Source organism: Sus scrofa, chromosome 13, assembly GCF_054392235.1.
Source record: "Sus scrofa isolate SSC_HxYL_T2T_F1_AM1 chromosome 13, Sscrofa_HxYL_maternal_Yorkshire_Landrace_v2.0, whole genome shotgun sequence".
Taxonomy (NCBI): Eukaryota; Metazoa; Chordata; class Mammalia; order Artiodactyla; family Suidae; genus Sus; species Sus scrofa.
In genome coordinates, this window is record NC_139395.1 from 113,894,225 (window position 1) to 113,919,347 (window position 25,123).

Consider the following 25,123-nt stretch of genomic DNA (forward strand, 5'->3'; position numbering starts at 1 on the left):
TTCATTCTTCCTGTAGGTGTGAAAACAAAATGAAGTTTAAAAAGAGAGCTTAAGTACACAGATTTTAGCATTTTCTTAAAGAAAACTATGTATTGACTAACTAGAATAGATTCTCTACCCTCAAGGCATTTCTTTATCTTCTATCTGATAAACTAAAACCACAAAAAAGGAATCTGCAGTAAGTTTTCATCCAGAAGAAATGCATCATCAATTTCATTAAACACTACTTTCCACCCTCCTGTAAACAAAGTAGGCATTCAATAAATATTTGTGGTCTACTTCCTTGATTTAATTTGGGATAACTTTTTACTAGTTTAAGAGTGAATGGAAAAGTTACAGATTGTTTGATTTCCTAGTGAACTGAATTTTATGAACACTAACTGTTGCCACTAGATTTTTATTTGTTTTCATTTCCCATGAACTTTTAAACAATGAAATTGAATGAAAAATTCTCTTACTGACTTACAGCACTAAAAACAAATCTGTTATTTGAACTAGATTCACTCCATAATTTTATTACTCTCTAAAAAAACTGATTTAGACAGCTTTTACTGAAAATTACACAACAGAAATAAGTTGGTGCTAGAGTTAGTGTAATCTTTAACACAAGCTATTCTAATTCTGGCTCTTAATATAAAATAACAATTTTGTGTTTGAGAATCTTACTACATCCTAATTAGAAATACCATGTTACTATATATCTAGAGGCTATATCTGTAATATTTATCACTGCATTAATTCATAGGAGTTTTCCCCCTGAGTATTATGAAGAGAGGCAGTGCATATTCTCTTTCAGAAAAAAAAATGTGTCTAGAGTTTCTCAATGATTATTTTGGGAAAGAAAAAAGAAGCTTCATTTCATGTTCAAAATTTTATAAACCAGACTTCTCTAACATTCTTCTTATTGGAAACTTGAAGAATGGAAAGTGATTATCCTCCAGAGGAAAAAGTTCTGTGAGAAAGGACGGCTTCAGTGGTGATTTAACATTAAATAGAAGAGGGACTGTTGATATCAGGATAACTCTCACGTTTAATTCTGATGGAGGTAAAGGGAAAAACTTTACTAAAGGACTAGGAGGGTTCACATTTTAAAAAACTGGATATATGCTAAATACAGTAGTTCTTTATAAGAAACAAACTTGTTGCAGTTATTCCACCTCCAGTACTGGAACTGTGTTAGGAAGGAAAATGCAAATAAGACTGTTTTGCTCCTTAAAGGCAATATTAAAAGAAGGGAATCACAGAAAGAAATAGATTCTATTGGAAGAATTTCTGGACTTTGCTTTCCTGTTAGTATGCCCAATGTAAATAGATTGGCAAGGCTGAATCCATTTCCTCCAAGGATGGCTTGAACTTTTGGTTGTGTTTATTGACAAAGCATTTGCAAGTCCACTAAACCTGCCACATTGTGTCCAGCTTACATGTAAGGGGAAACTTTGGGCCACATTAAGAGTTCTCTGGAGTTGTCCCACCCTGCAGACATTACAACAAAACAGGCTGGGCAGTGTGGACTGGATGCTTGTACACACACACACACACACACACACACACACACACACACACACACACACCCTCAAATTTATTGGGGAAGAGTTTAAAGAAACTGAACAAGTGCTCTAAGAGGATGAAAAGGGACCTAATAATTTACTCCCTAGCAGTCTGTCAGAGGGCATAAATCAATGACACTCATCCCAGCGCAGCGTCTTTCTTGCATTGAACCCCCCAGCACCATTACCCGTGTCACAGCAAAAACAAGGAAATGACTAGTTCACAACAGCCAGGGCTGAGGACATTTATCTTAGTCATTAGTGCACAGGAAGGTGACATTATATAAGATCAGATAGCTGTGTACTCAGAAATCTGAAAATCAATTTCCTCGGATGCATGAAATAGAACCTTGATAAGCATCTATTGCATTTCTGGTACTCAGTATTTATCCTGGACTCAAAATTACATTCGCTTTCTTGAGGGAAGAGTTTCTCCATTCCCTACTCATAATAATCCCGATTCATTCTGACTCCTTTCTGCAACTCTCCAACCCACCCCCAACACCCTCATTCACCCACCATTCACCCCTATTTTTGCCATTTCCCACCTTACTATATTTTTCCTGATGAGAATAAACTTGACCTGGACAATTTAAATTGGAATTTCTTTAGGAAGATACAAACCCTAGTGAGTCAGGATACTACTCTTTTTACTGCTGCTTCGTGAATTCATTTGTTCCCATTACTTTATTTTAGAAACTGGCTTAGTGGTTTAATTCAAAATTGTATGTTGAATTCCAGTTCTATTCATAAAAAAAATTATCTTAGGGTTGAATTTTTTATTGTTTAGTCCTTTGCTATATATGGAATGTATTCTTATAGGCCATGGAAACTCTCCATGTACCCAATATACCATGTGTCCTAGGCCATGCCAGGCTGCCTTTTTTCTGTAATGAAGCCATATTTCATTCCCCCATAATGGCAGATCCATATCCAGGCTTTGGTGAAGTTTTTTGTTTTGTTTTGGAAGTGGTGTGCTATTTAGCAAGTCCCCGTCTCCTATTCTATCTTAAGAATAGTAGACCGAGAAAACTGATAAGAAATTTTTTATTTTTTATTTTTTGCAAGAGGCTTTTGCTATAGTCTGATTTTTGGACTTTATTAAAATTATTATAGTCCTTTTCAGATTCTTTTTCTGTATAGGTCACTACACTATATTAAGTAGATTTCCCTGTGCTATACAGTAGGTCCTTGTTACTCATCCATTCCATACATAGTAGTGTGTATATATCAATCCCACCCCCCATTTTATTCCTCCCTCCAACATTTTCCCTTGGTAGCCATAAGTTTGGTTTCTAAATCTTTTGAGTGTGATTCTGTTTCATTAACAAGATCCCCTCTATCATTCTTTGTTAGATTCCACATATTAGTGATCTCATGTGTTTGTCTTTCTTTGTGTGACTTACTTCACTCAGTAGGATAATCTCTAGGTCCATTCGTGGTGCCGTAAATGGCATTATTTCATTCTTTTTTATGACTGAGTAACATTCCATTGTATATATGTACCACATCCTCTTTATCCATTCCTCTGTCATTGAACATTTAGATTGCTTCCATGTCTTGGCTATTGTAAATAATGCTGTAATGAACATTGGAATGCATGTATCTTTTTGAACTATGGTTTTCTCCAGATATATGCTTTGAACTAGACATTTTAATATGAAAAAAAAAAATGGTCTGAGGAGATCTGGAACTTCACTGTCCCTCCTTAGCTAACTAGAGAACTGTGGCAGTGGAATCAAGTTTCTTGAACCATGGCAACTTTAAAAAAAAATGCATCTTAGTGTCTGAAAGAGTTAAGCATCCAAAGATGCCTAATTTACTCCCTAGGAGTAGTTTGGGCCCTGGGAGAATTTTGACTCATTATAGTTTTTAACTTTCTGTCTGAAGGAGCAATTCACATGGAGGCAGAGAGAACAGAGCCTTCATTATAGCAGAAACGTGCATTGTGAGCCCCCTTTATGTCTGGCGGAGGCCATGAGAAAGAGAGAGCAGTTCTAAATTATGCTTCTCACAATGCATCCCAAAGAGAACATGGCAAATGAATTCAATTCTTTTAAACCAAATTGAATATCTCAAGGAAAGTAAATCTGAACCAACCTACTTTTATGTGGTCCTTTTCCATAATGTCACTGCATTCCCATTATTTGAATAGGGTTAGATCAAATTTAAGATAAAACACCTTAACACAAATTTGTAGAATGATTTTTTAAAAGAGAGAAAGAGACTTGTTTTAGGATGGAGAGATTTCCTGTATTTGAATATTGCTTGTATTCATAATGTTTCACTGTCCAGCAGTGGTGCTTTTTGTCATTAAAATAAAACTGAGAAAATTGAAGTTCTGCAAAGACCTCACAGAACCTGGTAAGGTGTTATCAGATGTCCGCATTTGAAAATACAGAGCAGACTAAGGATAAAGCTCTTTTTTCTTATACACCTCAAAATTACTGATAATAATTGAAATTCTAGGGAGATGTATATTTTTCAGATAATGAATTTGGCATCAAATCTGCATGCATGCACACACGCACGTGCACACACACACACACAACCAGTCAAGACAGACTCACGTGAGTTTTGTCAATGAGAGGATAGGAATTGTTGCCCTTTAGAATAAATTATTTCTGGGGGGAAGATTACTATGTAGACTATGATAACTCAAATATGTAAACAAAATTTATGAATGAATTCTAATGGGAGATTTTATGAAAGTGTTTCATTCATCCTTATTTTGGAGTCAATATTTTTATTTTATTTTCTCTTTTAAATTAATATGCAAACAATCCTTTTAAGAAGGAGTATATAGTATTTACTTATTTATTGAAGCAAAAATATGTATCGAGAATTTACTGAGCATTAGGTACTATCCTAGATATATAATGAAAGCATGGATTAAAAAAAAAAAACACTGCCACTGTCTTTGGAATCCTACATTCCAGCAGAACCATAAGATACAGTGAACTGAGGAATAATATGAGTGCTTTCATGGCTAATGTACAAATAGCTGTAGAAGTGACTGATTCTGCCCCCAAAGGTTAGGCACAAAGGAAAGCTTCCACTGGGGTTGGGGCAGGTGTGGTGGTATTTAAACCAAACTTTGAAGGGTGAAACTTGGTACCTGAGGAATGTTGGTACATGAATAGCAACCAAAAGGCAGAGTTAGAAGGGGCTTGATTTAGTACAAAGCCAGGAGCCAGCAATGGCTGTCATAGAGGTAAATGCAGAGCCTAAGGAGAGGGAAGAAAGAGGGGAGGGGCAGTCAGATGAGAAATGTCTGTTCGATATGCCTGGCTGCTCCACTGTCTTTTATTACACCCAGTATTTATATAGGACCCCCATAAAGGTGAATGGAGGTGTCTGGCAAGTCCCTAGGACCAGTGGGAGAGAAAGGCAATCCAGGCAGAGGGAATAGCCTACGCAAAGGCTAAACTGTGCAGCATAATTGGGAAAGGCAAGTGGTAATGGTGGCTTAAGTGTGGAGCATGGCCTGAGGTACAGTTCCATAGCCCTTCCTATTGGAAGACCTGTCTGTGAGAGGAACCATCCCCTCTGTGTTTCAGGACCTCCATGGGGCCTGTGAGAGATGCAAGACCCTAATAGAGTCTGTACTTCTCAAAAAGAGCCACCCTGTTATTGATGGCACTGCTACCGTAAGAACTTTGTTGACTTTCATGCTTCCCAAGCAGATACTTCACAGAGAATCAAAGACATCTGCCAAAACCTGGTGCTTAAAAATTGGGTGGAACTGTAGTTGGTATGTCATATAGCCTTAAAATTGTGCAATCTGTGAAAAATTCACAAGGTGGCCTAGAAAATAGGTGAGACAGGTGATGAAGAGATACTAAGGTACATTTATGAAAGGGTCCCTTGGTAGAGAAAATAAAAATGCAAGCATTGTGAGTTGAAGTGAGCATGGACTTTCATATGAATTTGAGTCAAATGTCTGCATAGTTTAGTACTAATCAATCTTTGAAAGGACAAGAAAAAAAAGAACATTATTATATGCTGATAGGTTTCAGAGTAATATAAAATGATGTGGGAATTCATTTTTCATAAGAGAAATGAGGATTACTGATCCATTACTTGTAACAGGAATGAATCCAGTCCTTGCCGTGCCTCTGATAGGTCATGTGACCTTGAGAAACTTCTTTAACCACCTTTAACCTCTGTGTCTTTATTTTTTAAATGGAAATAATACTACCTGCCTTTCAACTTAATTGATTACTATGAAAATTAAAAGATGCCACATGGGAAGTTCCCATTGTGGCTCAACAGCAACGAATCCGACTAGTATCCATGAGAATGTGCGTTCGATCCATGGCCTCACTCAGTGGGTTAAGGATCCAGCATTTCTGTGAGCTGCAGTGTAGGCCATAGAATGTAGGCCACACTTTGTTCCCACATTCCTGTGGCTATGGCATAGGCCGGCAGCTGCAGCTCCAATTCAACCTCTAGCCTGGAAACTTCCATATGCCATACATAGGTGCAGCCCTAAAGAAAGCAAAAAAATAAATAAATAAAAGATGCCACATGGATAGAAGTCTAGAGTAAACTGTAACGTACATATTAAAGACATTATCATAATATAACTTTAAAGTTTCCAATATGGAGTTTATTTGAAAATGAATAACTAGGAATTAGAGTAGAACAAAAATGCAAGGGAGGTGTTTGGTAGGGGTGGACAGAATCAGAAAGAAGCTTTTTCTGTAAACTAATAATCAAAGGACTGAAAGCTTCTCTAAGAAAAGATGTCTTCTTGTGAGAGAATGAGTCATCTGGTTCATGAATAGGTAAGCCTTAATAAAGGGAAGGCAAATCTGGTCTCATGTAGTTATTGTCAACAGCAAAGCTGTTGTAAAAACAAAACCATGGGTATGGCTTCTGTGTACCTCCCTTGTTTGTTAGCTGACAGCACAAATGCTGAGGTGACAGGACAGGGCAGGTTAATAGATGACACCTTGGAGTAAACACATACCCAGAACTTTTCACTGCCAAATAGTGCATGACTGGACAAATGTAAATATCTGGACCCAGAGGAACCCTCCCTGCCTGTCTAAAGATGCTCAATGCAAACATTGTAAGGAGCCCCAGGGACCATTAAGCTTCTCCTTTCTTTCAAATTTATGAGCATGTAGCCTTAAAGCTTAGATTTCAGCAGAGCATCAGCAGTATCTTGTAAAGGAAGAATGTCATTTGAAAATTTTACATATAGTGGTATTCACTTTTTCTAGTGCACAGTTCTGAGTTTTAATAAATGCAGAGATCTTTGGAGTTCCCGTTGTGGCACAGCAGAAATGAATCTGACTAGTATCCATGAGGGCGTGGGTTCGATCCCTGGCCTTGCTCAGTGGGTGGGTTTCCAGCATTGCTGTGAGCTGTAGTGTAGGTTGCACATGTGGCTTAGATCTGGTGTTGCTGTGGCTGTGGCATAGGCTGGCAGCTGTAGTTCTGTTTCAACCCCTAGCCTGGGGACCTCCATATGCTGTGGGTAGAGCCCTAAAAAGCAAAACAAAACAAAACAACCCTCCCAAAAAATGCAAAGATATTGTAACTACCATAATAAACAGACCCCCTACCCCTAACTCCTGGTAACCACTGATCTGTTCTCTGTTCCTAGAGTGCTGCCTTTTTCAGAATGTCCAGTTATTCACTTTGCAGTTTTTGGCTGATTTAGGTTTTGAGTTATGGCAAGCTGTTATAGAAGTGCACCTAGACCAAGCCATCAAAAGAAAGCTAATTCAAATTCCATTGGGGATGGGATTAGTTTTAGAGAAGCATGTGCTTTCTCTTCATTCTTTGTTACTGATGTTTGACGGGATTGTCTTCTCATAAATGCTTTTTGCATTGGGCTTTTCTTTGGGGCATCAGGAACTTTCTATCACTGACATAGCAAAACATTATTCCACAATCTCTTATTGACCACTTGTTTATAAATCAGGATGTGGTGCCCAGTACTGGTGATTCAGAGGTGAGGGGCCTTCATCTCTGATATCAGGAGGCAAGAACTTCTCCATCCACTATTCCCTGGTGTCACATGTGTGCTATGAAATTCTCAGTTCTTTTCAAACAATATCTGGCTTATTTTCATCTTTATGGATTCAGTATTTGAGCATGTGCTATATGCCCGGCACCGTTCTTAACACTTAGAATAAAACAGTGAACCAAACAAAAATTCCTGTCCTAATAGAATTTAAAGTCCAGCTGGCAAGGACAAATAATAAACCATTCATATAAGAAATAAGTAAATTAAGTGGTTTGTTAGAAAGTAAAGAATGATATGGGAAAAAAGAAAAAGTAAAGTGAAATAAGGAAATGCTAAAAGGAGAGGAGAGTTGCTATTTAAATGATTCATTTTTAGAAAAGGAAATGTCCATCAACAGATGAATGGGTTAAGAAGATATGGTACATATACACAATGGAATACTACTCAGACATAAAAAGGGCAAAATAATTCCATTTGCACCAACATGGATGGAACTAAAGATTCTCATACTAAGTGAAGTAAGTCAGAAGGAGAAAGGCAAATACCATATGATATCATTTATATCTGGAATCAAATATATGGCACAAATGAACCCATCTATAGAAAAGAAACAAGCTCATGGACATGGAGAACAGACTTGTGATTGCCAAGGGGGAGGGAGTGGGATGGACTGGGAGTTTGGGGTTAATAGATGCAAACTGTTACATTTAGAGTAGATAAGCAATGATATCCTGCTGTATAGCACAGGGAATTATGTTTAATCACTTGTGATGGAACATGATGGAGGATAACATGAAAAAAGAGAATGCATATGTATGTATAACTGGGTCACTTTGCTGTATAGCAGAAATTGACAGAACATTGTCAATCAACTATAATAAAAAAAAATAGATTGTGGGAAGCACACAGGGAAACTATTGCAGCACTCCAGGAAAGAAATGAGGTGGTAGGAACCTCAGTATTAGCAGTGGAGGTGAGAAAAGTTGGATTCTGGGTGTATTTTTAATGTAGATCCAACATGATTCTTTAAGAGCTTGGCTGTGTGCTGTGATTTTTTTTTTTAAAAAAAGAGTATTCGAAATAACTCCATTTAATTCCCACTGTGCATAATGGCATATGTGGCATCTCTGCAGTGCCAAGACACAGGTTTGATCCTCAGCGTGGTATAGTTGGTTAAAGGATCTGGCATTGTTGCAGCTGCAGCTAAGGTCTGACACCTGGACTGGGAACTCTGTATGCCACAGGGTGGCCAAAAATGTGGGGGGGGGGGGCACGTGGGGGGCGAGCTCTATTTATTTATTTTTGGCCCGAGGAGCTTAAAGTTTGGAATTCCTGTCAACTGAGTTAGGAGAAGCTATGAATGTAATGTTATTTGGGGAGAGAAGATCAGCATTTATTGAATGTAAAATAGATAATAGATATTTTTGCAGATTTGGGAGAGAAGCATGAGCTAGAGATATACATTGGAGAATTCTTGGCATAGAGATGGTATTTAAAGTCATGTGATTAGATCCTACTGAGAAGATACCAGATCATCTTCCTGTCTTGGGTTTAACAGCTAAACCAGAACTCTCCCCAGTATTGCTTCTGCCGTCTCAGCATTAGTGATGATGATGCCCTTCTCCTGTACTAGGGCGAGTGGACCCTTCTGGAGAAAACTGCACATGCAGAAGCCTGTTTCAAAGAGCCTCTGTAACACTCACTTCCCATTTCCCTCTCCCCCATCGCAGCTTTCTTCTTCCAAATATTCCCAATTCCAACTCTTCTGAGGTTAAATTCATACTACCCCTCTTACTTTAAGTGTATATAGATGGTAATGAACAAGGTCTGGTTTAGAAAAGGCTGACAAGAAAAATAGCCACAATAACATTCTGTTCATTAAAAAGTGAACGTGGCAGACTAAAGAGATTTTTTTTTAGTTGACATAATAAGTAAGTAAATTACTTTAATAAATAATAGTTATTTTATGTGGTATGTAAGAAAGAAAAAATAATCAAGGACCTTGTCTTTAAATAGATATGAGCAAAATTTCTCTCATAAAGAGCAGAGTGAAGCATGGATGGAGAGATGACAAATGAACACAACAGCTGCTACGCTGCCTCGAGAGCAAGTAATGTGATAGTAATGAACCCACAGGATGCTGGGCCCTTGCAGGTTGTCCAGTAATGAAATATTGAATAGATACCATAGCGATTGCTCCTCCCCACCAGACAGATACACATCTGTGCAAGTAGCCATCTGGCAGGCGTTGGTAGATAAAATTGTCATGCTTCATTATCCGGGTTTCTGTGAGCCCCCTAACAAAACACTCACCAGCCCAGTCATACCCCAAACAACAGGATGATTACCTGGTATCTCTGCTCCATAGACCCTAATGTTTGGTCAGGCACAACCAGCTCATTTCAAAGGTGGCGTTTGGGATTGAAAATTGGCATTGTCTCATTGGAGGTCATTTGTTTGGTGTTATGAGCCCTATTCTGACAGAAATATAAAGGTATACTTTTTTATATTGATAACAAGTTCTATTTTTATTAGATGCCCGAGGAGGAATTAAAAAATACCTGAATCCATTGTTTCTGCAAAGGCTCAGGTCGCTGCTGAGGTGTAGGTTCGATCCCCAGCCTAGAGCAGAGGATTAAAGACCCAGCATTGCTGCAGCTGTGGCATAGGTAGCAGCTGTGGCTGGGATTGATTCTTGGCCTAGGAACTTCCATACACTGCAGTGTGGCCAAAAACCAACCAAACAAACAAACCCTGAATTCAAAGAGAATTCAACTTTTGTTAAATGAAAACTAAATTTCTTTAAACAAGCTGTTTCTAAAACAGTCAGCTTTACCTCTCTTATTTTTCTCAGAATGCTGCATACCTATTTTGCATGTTTCTGGTTCTAATAATAATTTAACACAGAATCTGAGAACTTTCCAAAGGAAGGACACTTCATATTGTTTTCTGTTGTGAGCACATCTTGCTGTCATCACTCTACTTTCCATTAATCTCAAGATAAGACTTGCTTTTGAGGAAAGCTGGGAAATAGGGATTTGGAATTTGATGCAGATTTCTAACCAGCCATAAAACATAATCTATGAAAATGTTATTTTTAGAAGTTAAACACACAGTAGACACTCAAAGTATTTCTGATTTGTTATGAAAGATTCTGTGGTCCTAAAGAAATAGATTTCCTAGAACTATTGGTATAGGAATTAAAACATCATATAAATGATCAATGGGAATAAAATCAGGACTCAGAGAAAGAAATCTTTGTTTCTGTTCCTTGCATTGCAAAGGATAAGTTTGTGTGTTTAGGACTCTGTCTAGCACATAGTAGGTGCTCCTTGAACATTCCTTCAATGAATCTGTAGCAGAAAACATTTAGAATATTCTGCTTGTGGCTTTCCCAGAGGCAGTAGTTCCTCAACTCTACTGCTAAATACTTGAAAGTGCTCTGTGGTTTGTAATGGAAAGAAATTGAATGTTACCTCTGCAATTTGGACAGCAGAAATGAGGAATGCAGCTAGTGCAAAGAGTTGGGCAGAGCAATGTGGAAGTCACTCAATGAGTTCAGAGTTCATCATAGATCCTCCACCTGACTAATTAATACACCCATTGTGTCGGGGTTTATGTGGCCCTTTCCCTCTAGGGTGGAATAAAATTGAGATAGTGCTTCTCAAAGTCATGATCATCAGATACTTTTATAGCTAATACACATTTATGCACAGGATGGGGAGGTGTCCATTCAGTTTCTTGAATGTTGTTGATTCTTAATTTGTTGTTAATGTTTCAAAGCCATTTTAGCACAAAATGAAACCCCTCATAGGCTTAGAGTTAAGGTGTCCTATATATGTGGGCCTTTAAATCTGGTATTTAGTTTTATGTCAAGAATTGAGCCTGACAGTGATGTTGTAGAGTGATGCTTTTATTGTGCTGAATTCATTACCATCTACACACCCTGAAGGGTGAAGGATTTAGGCAGGTACCCAAGAGATGAGAATCTTGACAGGACTGTCTTCTCATATAAAGAATAATCATATTGGTCTGTCTCTATTGATATTGCCCTATAGACTGGTATTCTACTTTTAGAATATTTTGTAACAGAAAGTGTATGTTGCAGGTTATTATGTGATTTTGCTCTGTTACAGGATGGTATTTTGAGACATGCTGAAGTTTTTGAGAGTGGGAGCTGAGTGCTAGGGTGTGTGATGCATATCACCACTTAGTATCTAAAATAGCCCTCTATTACTCTCTATCATTTTGTCTTGATCATTCATTTTATATATATTTACTGTTTATTGTCCCTTGCCCACACCAGAATGTAAAGTCCATGAGGACTGGGGAGTTTGTCTGCCTGTTCACCATTGTCCCCTGAAGTTTAGAACTGTTCCTGGCATGTGATGAATACTTTAAAAAATGCATTGAATTAATAAACTATGTACTCTGTGATAATCCTAAATCTAAACATGGGTCTCTTTGCTGTAATTTCTTTTCTATGCACTGCTTCAAATTATTTAGCTGGCAGCTCTCATCTAGAGCCATCCATTGGAATCCAGTGTGCAGTTTGGTTGAATCAGTAGTGCTCTCTTCTTTTCAGTATGGCTTCTGGCCAGACAACTCCATAAAAGCTCATTCCCATTGCCTGTAGTGACCTCAGGTTGGTCCAAAACAATAGCTCCTGTGCTTTAGCTACCTCTCACATTGGACAGAATGAATTATCCTCTTGTCTTTGCTGTCACTCCTACACTTCGCTAAGGACCCCCTCTCCTGGTTTTTAATTAATCTTTCCACACTGCAGGCTTTTCAGTACTGAGGGATCCTAACAACCACTTAAACAATAAAAGTTGGAATAGCTCAGTGAGTGAGAACTCAGGCACTGAATTCACGCAAACATGGATTCAAATCCTGATGTCAGCACTTCCCAGTTTGTGCCCTTGAACAAGCTACTTAATCTCCATATCTCAGTTTCCTCATCTGTAAAACTGAGTGAATGATAATACCCACCTCACATAGTGGCATAGAGTAAGCATTCAATAACCATTGCCTGTTAGTAACAATAACAGTTTGTGTCTGGACGTGCCTCTTCAGGCTTAACCTTTTGCTGACTCTCCAGAGCCATTCCTCACCGGCCCCACAGGTTTTATTATTATTATTGTTATTATTATTGCCTTTTGTCTTTTGTCTTTTTAGGGCCGCACCTGCAGCATATGGAGATTCCCAGGCTAGGGGTCTAATTGGAGCTGTAGCCACCGGCCTACACCACAGCTACAGCAATGCTAGATCCGAGCCACGTCTGTGACCCACACCACAGCTCATGGCAATGCCGGATCCTTAACCCACTGAGCGAGGCCAGGGATCAAACCCTCAACCACATGGTTCCTAGTCAGATTTATTAACCACTGAACCATGACGGGAACTCCACAAATTTATTTTTATTATTTTTAAAAATATTTTTATTTTTTCCATTATAGCTGGTTTACAGTGTTCTATCAATTTTCTACTGTACAGCAAAGTGACCCAGTCACACATACATATATACATTCTTTTTCTCACATTATCCTCCATCATGCTTTATCAGAAGTGACTAGAAACTCCCCACAAATCTAGAAAGGATAAAATCTTGGAATGCAGAGCAAATGGTACTTCTCAAAAAAGGATGTTTGGCAACCATATCTGCACTCTGCCATCTATGAGTCCATAGCTTTATCTATCACACTGGCTTTGTTTTGCTTTTCTTATTTCACCAGAGACCTGTGGAAATTTTGTACAGACAAGCACTGGGTGATAGTCTGGCATTTGAAAACCTTTCTTTATCATGTTAAAACTTTAAAATCTTCCAGGAAAGATTCTGTAGCTTCCTTTGAATACTCTTCTAATGGTCACTCCTACTCTCTGTCAGAAATTTTAATCTCATATAAAACCTCATGACCTATATTTCTCATTTGCTTTAGTTTGCTTTCATGTCTCTCACTGCCAGTCAAATATTGGATACATGCCTACATACTAGACATTTGTTTGTAATAATCTACTTAGAGTTGGGAAATACAGGTTCTCTTGGATTCAAGACAAAATTTTTTCAAAAACCAGAATTTTTTTCCCTCTCATATAGAATTATGAGACTTCACTCCCACTGTTTAACTTTACCCCAAATGGCCACAGCCCTGGAACATCCCAAAGAGATGAAATAATCAGATAAGTTAAATAATGCAAGAGGCAATAACTGTTCAAACAATATAAAGAATGTCACAAGACAGAATATGATTAATTGCCAAATTAATGGCATTGAAAATATATGCTGCAGTAGCCCAGAATTAGTGAGTGCTCACTGGTGCTTTGAATGTCTGTATTAACTTATTTGCAAATAGTGCATTACTCCCTTCAGTACTTTTTTCAGATACTTCTTTTTATTTCTGTTCAAAATTTATGCTTCTTGTCTAATTCCTGATCTTACCAGCAATCTTTCTAGACAATATCTCTAGCATGTCCCCTTTTTACTTATCTTGAGTCCTACTGACTCTTTTGATCAAGCCTCTCCACTTCTTAAATGTACCTGATACAGTGATTTTCATCAAGTACCACCCTGTTTTTCATAGCCTCTATAATTTTTCAGAGTTCCAAAAACTAACACACCTAATGGCCCTTTTCTAACTGGCTTTATGCTACCATAAGGATGTTGCCATTCTTTTTCCATGACTAAACACCTCTCTACTACCAGTCAAGCCCATCTCCTAGCTTCTCTCCCCACCATATTTTCCCGTTGTTTCAGATATCTAATCATGGTGATTTTTGGTTAGCAGCCCCATGGTTTTTTTGAACTAAATTGCAATTCTTAACATTGACCTAGGAGTCATAAGACCAAAGCTTAGGTCTTCAAGAGCCCCATGCTAACTAACTTTGAACAAGTTATTGACCCACTGAAAACCACAGAGTAAAATGATGATTATAAAACTGGTACTTTAAAAATGTAGTTACTTAGTGAAATAAACATTAGGCAACCCAAGAAATAGCCTTTGTCCCCAATATTCTAGAAGCAAAACTATCTTCTAAAATATTACTAATCCACACAATCTACATGTCTGACAATGCATAGGTTAGCAGGCATCATTGGAGATGTGGGCAGGGAGACACTGTAGCTTTACTTTTATGAGATAGTGCTTAACCTTTAACTCCAGTGGGGCCTGTGAGAGATGGTCTGGAGAGTCAGAGTTAAGCTTGGAGAGTTAGGTATAGACTCCAACTACTAATTATAAAAATAGGTAAGTTATTGAGTACAACCAAACTGATAGGTTGACAATGAGGTGATACATATGACTGCACTTTGTATTCCAAGCTTTAAGTAAATAAGTCAGTTCTACTCTTCTGCAGCTGATTATATCCTACTAATGTTCCAGTTGAGTTTTTGGAACCTTAACACAAGCAATGAAATGGAGTAACAGCATTTAGGTCTAGGTCATGGCCTGACCCTGACCCACAAACAATGAAATGGAGTAACAGCATTTAACACAAGCAATGAAATGGAGTAACAGCGTTTAGGTCTAGGTCATGGCCTGACCCTGACCCACTGGAGGGTTTATCCCTGAGATTTTATGTATTTTACATTTTTATCTGAAAAAAATGGGGACACCTTTTCTTGGCTTCAAAATTTAATGATATCTGCTACCAATAATTATATGCCAACAAAGTGGAAAACCCAGAAGAAATGGATAAATTCCTAGAAACATAAAACCTATCAAGACTGATTCATGAAAAAATAAAAAATCAGAACTAGTAAGGAGATTGAATCAGTAATCAAAAACCTCTTAACAAACAAAAGTCCAGGACTGGATGGCTTTACTCTGAATTCTATCAAATATTTAAAGAAGAATTAATACCAAAGTCCTCCAGAAAAGAGGAGATACTTTCAAACTCATTTTATGATACCACCATTTTCCTGAAACCAAAACCACACAAGAATACTGCAAGAAAAGAAAATGACAAGCTATTATCCCTGACAAACATATATACAAAAATCCTCAACAAAATTTCAGTAAACCTAATTCAACAATACATTAAAAAGATCATACACCAAAATCAAATGAGATTTATTGGGGTGCAAGATGGTTCAACATCCACAATTCAATCAATGTGATGCACCACATTAATAAAATAAAGGTTAAAAATCACACGATCATCTCAATAGATGCAGAAAAAGCATTTGACAAAATTCCACATATAAAAAACTCTCAACAAACCTGCTTTAAATGGAACACATCTCAACAAAATAAAGTCCCTATCTGACAAGCCCACATCCTTCTCAGTGGTGAAAAGCTGAAAGCTTTTCCTCTAATATCAGGAATGAGAAAAGGATGCCCACTCTTAGCACTTTTATTCAACGTAAATTGAATTTGAAAATCTTAGCTAGAGAAATTAAATATGAAAAGGAAAGAAAAGTCATCCAAAACTCAACAGCTAAAAAGCCAACAACCCAATTGAAAAATGGGCAAAAGACCTGAACAGACATTTCTCCAAAGAAGATACATAGATGGTCTACAAGCACATGAAAATATGCTCAACATCACTAATTATTAGAGAAATGCAAGTCAAAACTACTGTGAGGTACCACCTCACACCAGTCAGAATGGCCATCATTAATAAGTCCACAAGTTACAAGCTCTGGAAAGGGTGTGAAGAAAAGAGAACTCTCCTGCACTGTTGGTGGGAATGTAAATTGGTACAACCACTATGGAGAACAGTGTGAAGGTACCTTAGAAAACTATACATAGAACTACCATATGACCCAGCAATCCCACTTGGGCATATATCTGGACAAAACTTTCCTCTAAAGGCAAGAGTTTGCATCTATTAACCCCAAATTCTAAGTCCATCCTACTCCCTCCTCCTCCTCCTTGGCAACCACAAGTCTGTTTTCCATATCCATCTTCTTTTCTGTGGAAAGGTTCATTTGTGCCATATATTAGATTCCAGATAGAAGTGATATCATATGGTATTTGTCTTTCTCTTTCTGTTACTTCACTTAGTATGAGAGTCTCTAGTTCCATTCATGTTGCTGCAAATGGCATATTTTATTTATTTGTTTTTTATAGCTGGGTAGTATTCCATTGTGTGTATGTACCACATCCTCTTAATCCATTCATCTGTGGATGGTCATTTAGGTTGTTTCCATGTCTTGGCTATTGTGAATAGTGCTGCAATGAACATGTGGGTGTATTTGTCTTTTTCAAGGAAAAAGAAAATGAAACTTTAGAGGATATGAAATGAGATCCTGCTGTATAGCACTAGGAACTACATCTAGTCACTTATGATGGAGCATGATAATGTGAGAAAAAAGAATGTATATATGTAAAAAAAAGAAAATAAAATAAACTTTTATTCTCACTAAAGAAAAAATCGAAAGAAAGAAGTAAAACTGTCTCTATTTGTACATGTCATGATATTATATAGAGAAAACTCAACGCCACCAAAAAAAAAAACCCTATTAGGACTAATCAATGAAATTAGTAAAGTTGCAAGATACAAAATGAGTATACAAATATCATTTGTGTTTCTGTACACTAACATCAACCATCAAAAAGAAAAATTAGGAAAACAATCCCATTTACAATTGCATCAATGAGACTAAAATACATAGGAATGAATTTAACCAAAGAGATGACATATCTGTACACTGAAAACTATAAGACATTGATGAAAGAAATTGAAGACACGAAGAAATGGAAATATACTGGACTCATGTACTGGAAGAACTAATGTTATCAAGATGTCCATATTTCCTGAAGCAATCTACAGATTTAATATAATCCCTATCAAAATTCAAATGGCACTTTTCACAGAAATGGAAAAAGATGATCCTGAAATTTGTTTGAAACCACAAAAGGCCCCAAATAGCTAAGGAAGTCTTGAGAAGGGAGAACAAAGAGAACAAAGCTAAAGATATCATACTCCCTGATTTCAAACTATATTACAAAGCTTAGTAATCAAAATAGTATGAGAATTGCCTTTGTGGCTCAGTGGTTAATGAACCTGACTAGAATCCATGAGGATGAGGGTTCGATCCCTGTCCTTGCTCAGTGGGTTAAGAATCCAGTGTTGCCGTAAGCTGTGGTATAGGTTGTAGACATGGCTTGGATCCCGCATTGTTGTGGCTGTGGTGTAGACCGGCAGCTGCAGCTTCACTTCTACCCTAGCCTCAGAACCTCCGTATGCTGTGAGTGTGGCCCTAAAAAGCAAAAAAAAAAAAAAAAAAAAAAAAAAAAAAAAAAAAAAAAAAAAAATAGTATAGTACTGGCACAAAACAGAGCACACAGATCCTAACAGAAGAGAAAGCACAGAATACACCCATGCACGTATGGTTGATAATGCCTTATTGTGTAACTGAAATTTACTAAAAGAGTAGAACTAAGTGTTCTCACTAACAATAAAATAAATATGTAAGGTGCTAGATATGTTAACTAACTAGATGGAAGGAACCCTTTCACAGTATGTACATATATCAAATCACCACAGTGTACACTTTAAGTATCTTACTATTTTATATGTCAATTATGCATCAATAAAACTGAAATTTTTAAAAGGTTTAATGGTATCAATGACAATTAATTTTCAGTCATTTTAGTCCATTGTTTTCAGTGGCAATGTAGTAAATATCTGTAGCTCTTACTGTGTTTAAATCCCTGGTCTGGCATCACTTTTATTTATTTCAATAATTTATTTAACCATCATCCATGATATCCTTTTGCCAATGAAATGATAAATAATAAATGTGCTATTCGGGAATTTTATTTCAATAATAGCAATTTAGAAGTATTGTAATACTGATAATTCCTCATGTTGTGTATCATTTGTCACCTGTACAAGTGGCTATTCTTTCTCCTTCCAAGAACAGAGATAGTATTTCAGGGAGATAAGTGATCAATATTATGTCCATATAATTGAAACATCAGGTTGACCATTTGATGCTAAGGATCCAAATGTTGGGGGCCAGGTTGGGAAAAATAAAACAAATTTGTCTGACATTACTTAAGTACAGATATATGTAGGATTTTTTTAAGGAAAGGAATGCCATATAGCTTTCAGTTCATAGATAACTGCCCCCAAGTGATGATTGTAATGAACATAAGTAAAATTGAGGGGTAAATTTGGTATATAAATAACTGAAGGGCAGCTAAATGAAAAGTGAACAGTTCATCTCACATCCACATGTATTCTCTGGACAGTGACAAAGGGATGCACATTTAAAAAAATTCAACAAATGTAGAAAGTTGGGGTTATCCAGTTAAAATATGGGGATTGATTTCTTTTTCTTTTTCTTGCAAGTAATCAACTGGTCCTAGACATAATCAATGAGCAATTTACAGGGAAACAAAAATCGTTCTTTTCAACTATATTCACACTCCTGAGAACTATCTCTGGATTAACAATACTGGGAAAAGAATCAGGCAGGCTAGGAGGCCTAAGTTTTGGTTCCATATTTTCCAAGTCCTATGTGACTTCAGGCAAAATGCTTTCTTACTGATCCATCTGCTTCTCCACGGGTATATTCTTTTAATGAATGTGATCTTGTCATTATTAAATTGAAACTTAAATTGAATATGTCACTATACTGCTCAAAACCCTCCAATGGATTTCAGCTGCACTAAATATCACAGTCTTTGCAGTAACCTTGGAGGCTGTGAATCTGGATTCATCTCTCCTCTGACCTCCACCCTTTCTGATTCTCATTTGCTCACTCCAAGCCAGCACTGGCCTCCACCATACCAAGTATACTCCCTCCTTCTTTCCCCCAGCTATCTCTGTGGTTCATGTCCTTTTTTCCTTAAGTCTTTACTTAAATATCACATTCTCAAAGAAGCAGTCCCATCTTAACCCTTCCAATGCCCTTTCCTGCTTGATTTTTCTCCATGGCACTACACAAGGAAATACTACTCAGCCATAAAAAAGAACAAAATAATGCCATTTGCAGCAATGTGGATGGAAGTAGAGACTCTCATCCTGAGTGGAGTAAGTCAGAAAGAGAAAGACAAATACGATATGATATCACTTATGTCTGGAATCTAACATATGGCACAAATGAACCTTTCCACAGAAAAGAAAATCATGGACTTGGAGAAGAGACTTTTGGTTGCCTGGGGGGAGAGGGAGGGAGTGGGATGGATGGGGAGCTTGGGGTTAAGAGATGCAGACTCTTGCCTTTGAAATGGATTAGCAGTGAGATCCAGCTGTGTAGCACTGGGAACTACGTCTAGTCACTTATAATGAAGCATGATAATGTGATAAGAAAGAATGTATACATGTATGTGTAACTGGGTCACCATGCTATGCAGTAGAAAATTGGCAGATCACTGTAAACCAGCTATAATGGAAAAAAATAAAAATCATATTAAAAAAAAACATACTGTACATTTTCCTGGTTTATTTGGTTAATTGTTTGCCTCACCTCTTTGAATGACAGTGCCACTAGGGCAGGGGTTTATATCCATTTTGTTCATTGATATTGTATCTCCAGCACTTAGGACCATAGCTAAAACATAGAAGTAATTTAGTAAATATCTGTTGAATGAATAACTGAATTGATCATTTATTTCCTGAGCATGTGTAACTTGCTGTGCATTATGCTGGCTGCTGAGGATCCAAACATGAAAAAAATTTACAGTCCTAGCCCTTAGGAAGGTCACAGTCTGCAGATATGAGTCAACTCTTGCTAAACAGCTAGATAAGTTTAATGAGGTATGAGGATTATTGGTCACCTGGAGCATCAGACTTTTATAAAATTGGGGAAGGTTTCATGGAGGAAGGGAATTTCAAGATGAGAGGTATAGCATTTCATCAATTAAATGAAATGAGAAGTATTAAGGAGTAGAAAGAAGTCAAATATGGGGGCATTTCTTATATCATAAAATTTTAAAAATTAAAAAAAATAGTGCAAATGGAAGCTCTTTGCAAAATAATGCAAAGATAGAGTGTATGTATTATCATTATCTACCTGTGTTAATTTTTCTTTTCCCATTGGCATCATATCACATAAAGTTGCATGATAACTTTATGGCAAAAGTTAATCATATACATTTGAATTTTACTGGAATAGATAATCAAAATTGAGATATTCGTATTGATCAAAGAATATCTGTCAAAGAATATATGAAATGTTTAGCATGCCTAAGCATTTTTTAGTCCTGTTTTTCAGTAATTAAAATGTGTTATCTCTAATTTCTCAGGCTGAGTACAAATTAAGTAGGACACTCTGAAAAAAATTAGTCTTAAAATAAGCCCTGCTGTATTTCTCAAGTGTACAAATTGTTAATTAGAATTGGGAAGTGAACAGAAGGGGGCTTAAAATAAAGACCTTCCATTTCAAATTAAAACTGAAAATGGACCTTATTTGGTACTGGCAGTTAAAAAAAAAAAAAAAAGCTAAGAATTATGGGGACTGAAATGGAAGTTGAGAATTTCTGAAATATTTATATATTTAGTGATGCAAATGTGTATTTTGCCTTTTTATTTTAGTAGTCAATTTTTAATAGAATAAAAATAAAATTTGAGAAAACATATGAGAAATTATTATTTTTATATTTTTGCGTTAATTTCAATTTATGTTTTCCATACTCGACTCAAAATTTGAAATATTTGAAAGCAATTGCATTTTTTTTCAGTCATCAGGGGTCAGCAGACTATGCCCTGCAGACCAAATATGCACCTGTTTTTTCAGTCCGCATGCTGAGAATATATGTACATTTTTGAATAGTTGGGAAAAAAATCAACAGCACTGTAATATTTGTGGCATATAATAATTATATGAAATTCTGACTTTAATGTCCATAAATATAGCTTTATTGGAACACAGTCACACTCATTTGTTCGTGTTACTTATGGCTGCTTTCAAATGACTACAGCAGAGTTGAGTTGTGGCAGCAGGGACAACATGGCCCACAATACCTTCCCCAAAATAGTATTTGTCTTTTACAGAAAAAGTTTGCTGACTCCTGCTTTCAATCCTTCCTTTCGGTAGAACTCAAATTATGTGAAAACCTTGGTTATAATAATATGGTGTATCTTCAAGAAATATAACTATAGTTTGAATAAATAATTTAGCAATCATATATTTTTAATTTCATTACTCTTCTAAATATCAGTGGCCCATTATTAGGACCTATTAAAACCATTGATTTACATGGATATTTGAATTTTGGTATTTTCAAATTATGTTTGTCAATGGTGGAGGAATGAACATGTTTTATATAACTGTTCATTTACTTGGCTTATCATTTTTAGTATTTAGACATGTGGTATATGGGGCTCCATTTGTCCCCTTGCCTGCAGCTCTGCAATGTTAGGGAAGCTGAAAAACAAAGCCAACACTGAGAAACAAAAAGGGTAAAGGATGTGACCAGAATGATGGCCAAGCAACTGATTTGACAGAAAACATTTTAAAATTTATTTTTATTTTTATTTTTTTCAAAGACACAAGTCTAAACTTTTATTGAGGACAAGGTCTGACAAGGTCAGAATGTTCCTTAGAAATGACCCTTGAGTAAAAAAAGGACAAGTGGCCCCTGCATTTAAGAGGTCACTGATGATCCACAGAAATGTTTCAGGTTAAAGGGATTAAAATTGGGAGCTGAATCACCATAGACTGTCACAAATTTGGCAGCATGTCACCAGGAGTTAAGTGTGCAAAAAAGCTAACAAGTGGCAGAGAATTTAAATATTCTTTTGTAAGCTGAAGAGAGAGGCTCAAGAATTGTAGTTATTACATTAGAGACAGTAAAAAGCCAAAGAAGTGGAGAAGCCAAGTACAGTTCACTCTTTTTCTCTGGTAAGAAGCAAAAGAATTTCCTAGAGGGCTGGGTTCTGAGTGCTTTAGCTAACTCTTAGGACCACACAAGGTTTTAAATGTGACATCTCTCCTGGATGTATTAAATAACTATTATCTTCTTTTGTTCTGCCAATATATAGATCATTGTGAAGGTTCAGGTGTCCTCCAGAAGTTCATGGGTTCTTACCAGATCCTTTTTACCCTCTTTGTGGTGTTGGCATCAACAGCTTTCCTCTTTCTAGGTAAGGAGTCCTTATATTTAGCACCGTGGACTTTTGACTTGGAAACTGCCTTCATTTTATTTCACGAATTGCCCCAAATGACTCTAGAGTCCACTCTTCTGGATGCCCTGAATACGTGAGGTAGGAACTTCCTAGCAGTAAAACAAGACAATAAACAGGATGTATCCAAAATGCGTTTATTGGGATCCTTTCCCATTCATCTTGATTCAGGGTGCTTTTAGTGCTACTTCCATCTGAACGAGCATCCCTCCGTAAGCCTTGCTTTTCCTCCTGTAGGCTGGCAGAGGACAGTAGAGCAGCCAACACACAAAACTACTATTTGTGCATGGCTAAAGATGGTGGCGATTTTATAGCATCCTGGGCATTTCACATCCCTGAAATAGGAATTGGGGCTCTGCACCAGGCACTTCTTCTTGTGTTTCCTCTTCTCCTCTTCGGGAGAGGGATGAAGGAGGTCCTTTGTGAGAGGCATGTTTTCGTAGACATTGCCACCACTGTAAAAGGAGAAGACACTTTTTAAAAAATTGAGCAAATTGGGGTCAAATAAGCATGCATATCTGGGCCCTGTGGGCCCTGAGAAGAATATCAACTCTAGGAAAAGCTTTCTCTTCCTAAGTAACTCTGCATGTGATGAAGGAATAAACTGAAATACAGTAAGATTATTGGTCGTATTGTTACTTAGGATGACTAACTGAATTAATCCACACACCAAGGAATTGTTAGGAATCCAGAGGTTAGACGAAGCTTTAATTTCAAAATTATTTATCATAATGACCTTACAAGAAACTTTCAACCTTATGACATTGAAGATGCAATAATTAATGTTGCTTGTGCCTGAGATTCCTTTGTCAGCAACATTATATTACCTTTTGAGCTCCAGACAAGGCTCCAGGAGCAATGGCAGAGAGCTATGTAGTCCAACATAGTGACCACCAGCAACTTTAGCGGTAGCTGGTCTGAACACAATTGTGATGTGTTCTAAGTGTGATATAAACACTAGATTTTCAGAATTTACTATAGCAAAAAAAGTAAAAGTTTTCATTCATAGTTTTTGGGTTTTTTTTTTCTTACTTTCCTCTTTTTTTTTTTTTTTTTTTTCTTTTTAGGGCCACACCTGTAGCATATGAAAGTTCTCAGGCTAGGGGTTAAATCAGTGCTGCCACTGCAGCCTACACCAGTCACAGCACGCTGGATTTGAGCCACACCTGTGATCTGTGCCACAGCTTGCAGCAACACCAGATCCTTAACCCACTGAATGAGGCCAGGGATCGAACCCACACCCTCATGGAGACTGTATTGGGTTCTGAACCCCCTGAGCCACAATGGGAACTCCACTCATAGTTTTTATATTGGTTACATGTTAAAGAGTATATTTTAGATCTATTGGGTTAAGTAAAATATTGTTAAAATGAATTATACCTGTTTTTTCACTTTATAATATAGCTACTAGGAAATTTTAAATTACATATGTGGCTCCCATTATATTTCCACAGACAGCACTGGAATGGAAGATAGAATGAGTGCCCTCAGGGAGCTCTTGTTTTAGGCAGGCTGATAAGCAAATAAACAATGGCAGATGACAATCATAAACATGAGCTGCTCTGGTAGCATCCAATCCAGATGCCTGGATGAGCCCTGGAAAGTCATAGCAATCTGCAGCAGGAAATGATGGCTGCACTGAATCTTCAAATATAAGCAGGAGAGAAACTTCAGTCAGGGGAGAATATTCCAGGGAAAGAATAGAGCATGTGCAAAGGCACAGCCCTTTGAAATTGTGTATCATGTTTGAGAAACTATTTATTGTTTAGTATATTTAAAACTAGGGTGGGTTTGTGGGAATGGGAGAAGCAAAGCTAGAGAGATAGGCATAGGCAGGGGCCACTGATGAGGGGTTTTGAAAGTAGGCATTAAGGGGGGTTTGGAGGAAATTTAGACCTTGCCTCACATCTAAAAATGTGCCATCTTCCAATAATATTGAAAAAGCCCTTATAAACTTTGAAGTGAACTTTCTCCAAAACAGTCTAATGTGAATTCTAGAAATGACATTGGTTATTGTTTTGCTGTTGATTCATGAATCAACTTATGTATAGCCAGACAACCAGAAGAGCAATGCCCATAGTATTGCTGTGTGTTATATAAAATATAAATAATGCTTAGAAAGGTGCTGAAAAGTCAAAAGGCCCTATTAAGTAGCATAAAATGGTTTTTTGTAGAATGCAAAAATTACTTAGACAAAGCTAATTCCTTCAGTTATAATTCACTAATTATTTACACAAAAAGCAGGCAATATTTCACTGCCTAGGAGTTACTGCAATTTTACGTGATTTATGCATACTTCAAATGACCATAACATCAAGGACTTTGTAAGGAAATCATGTTTCAAGGCCAGTTCTGTACTGAGAGTGGATCATCTGATCATCCTGGCATAACCATGATTGGCCCGTGATGGAAGTGCTTTCTGCCTACAGCTGTGACTACCTGACTTCTCAAGAAAAGCTTCAATTCTTCCCCTCATCCTGGAACTAATAGATTTCTAGGTTAAAAAAAAATAAAA

General features: G+C 37.1%; 1 protein-coding gene and 1 pseudogene across 5 annotated transcripts in view; one reads left to right on the forward strand and one right to left on the reverse strand.

Annotated features, from left to right (window-relative positions):
* SCHIP1 (schwannomin interacting protein 1) overlaps nucleotides 1-25,123 on the forward strand; it is a 776,793-nt gene that overhangs the window by 288,741 nt on the left and 462,929 nt on the right. The window lies entirely within an intron of this gene.
* Nucleotides 22,775-23,043, reverse strand: LOC146397559 (small ribosomal subunit protein eS27 pseudogene; annotated as a pseudogene).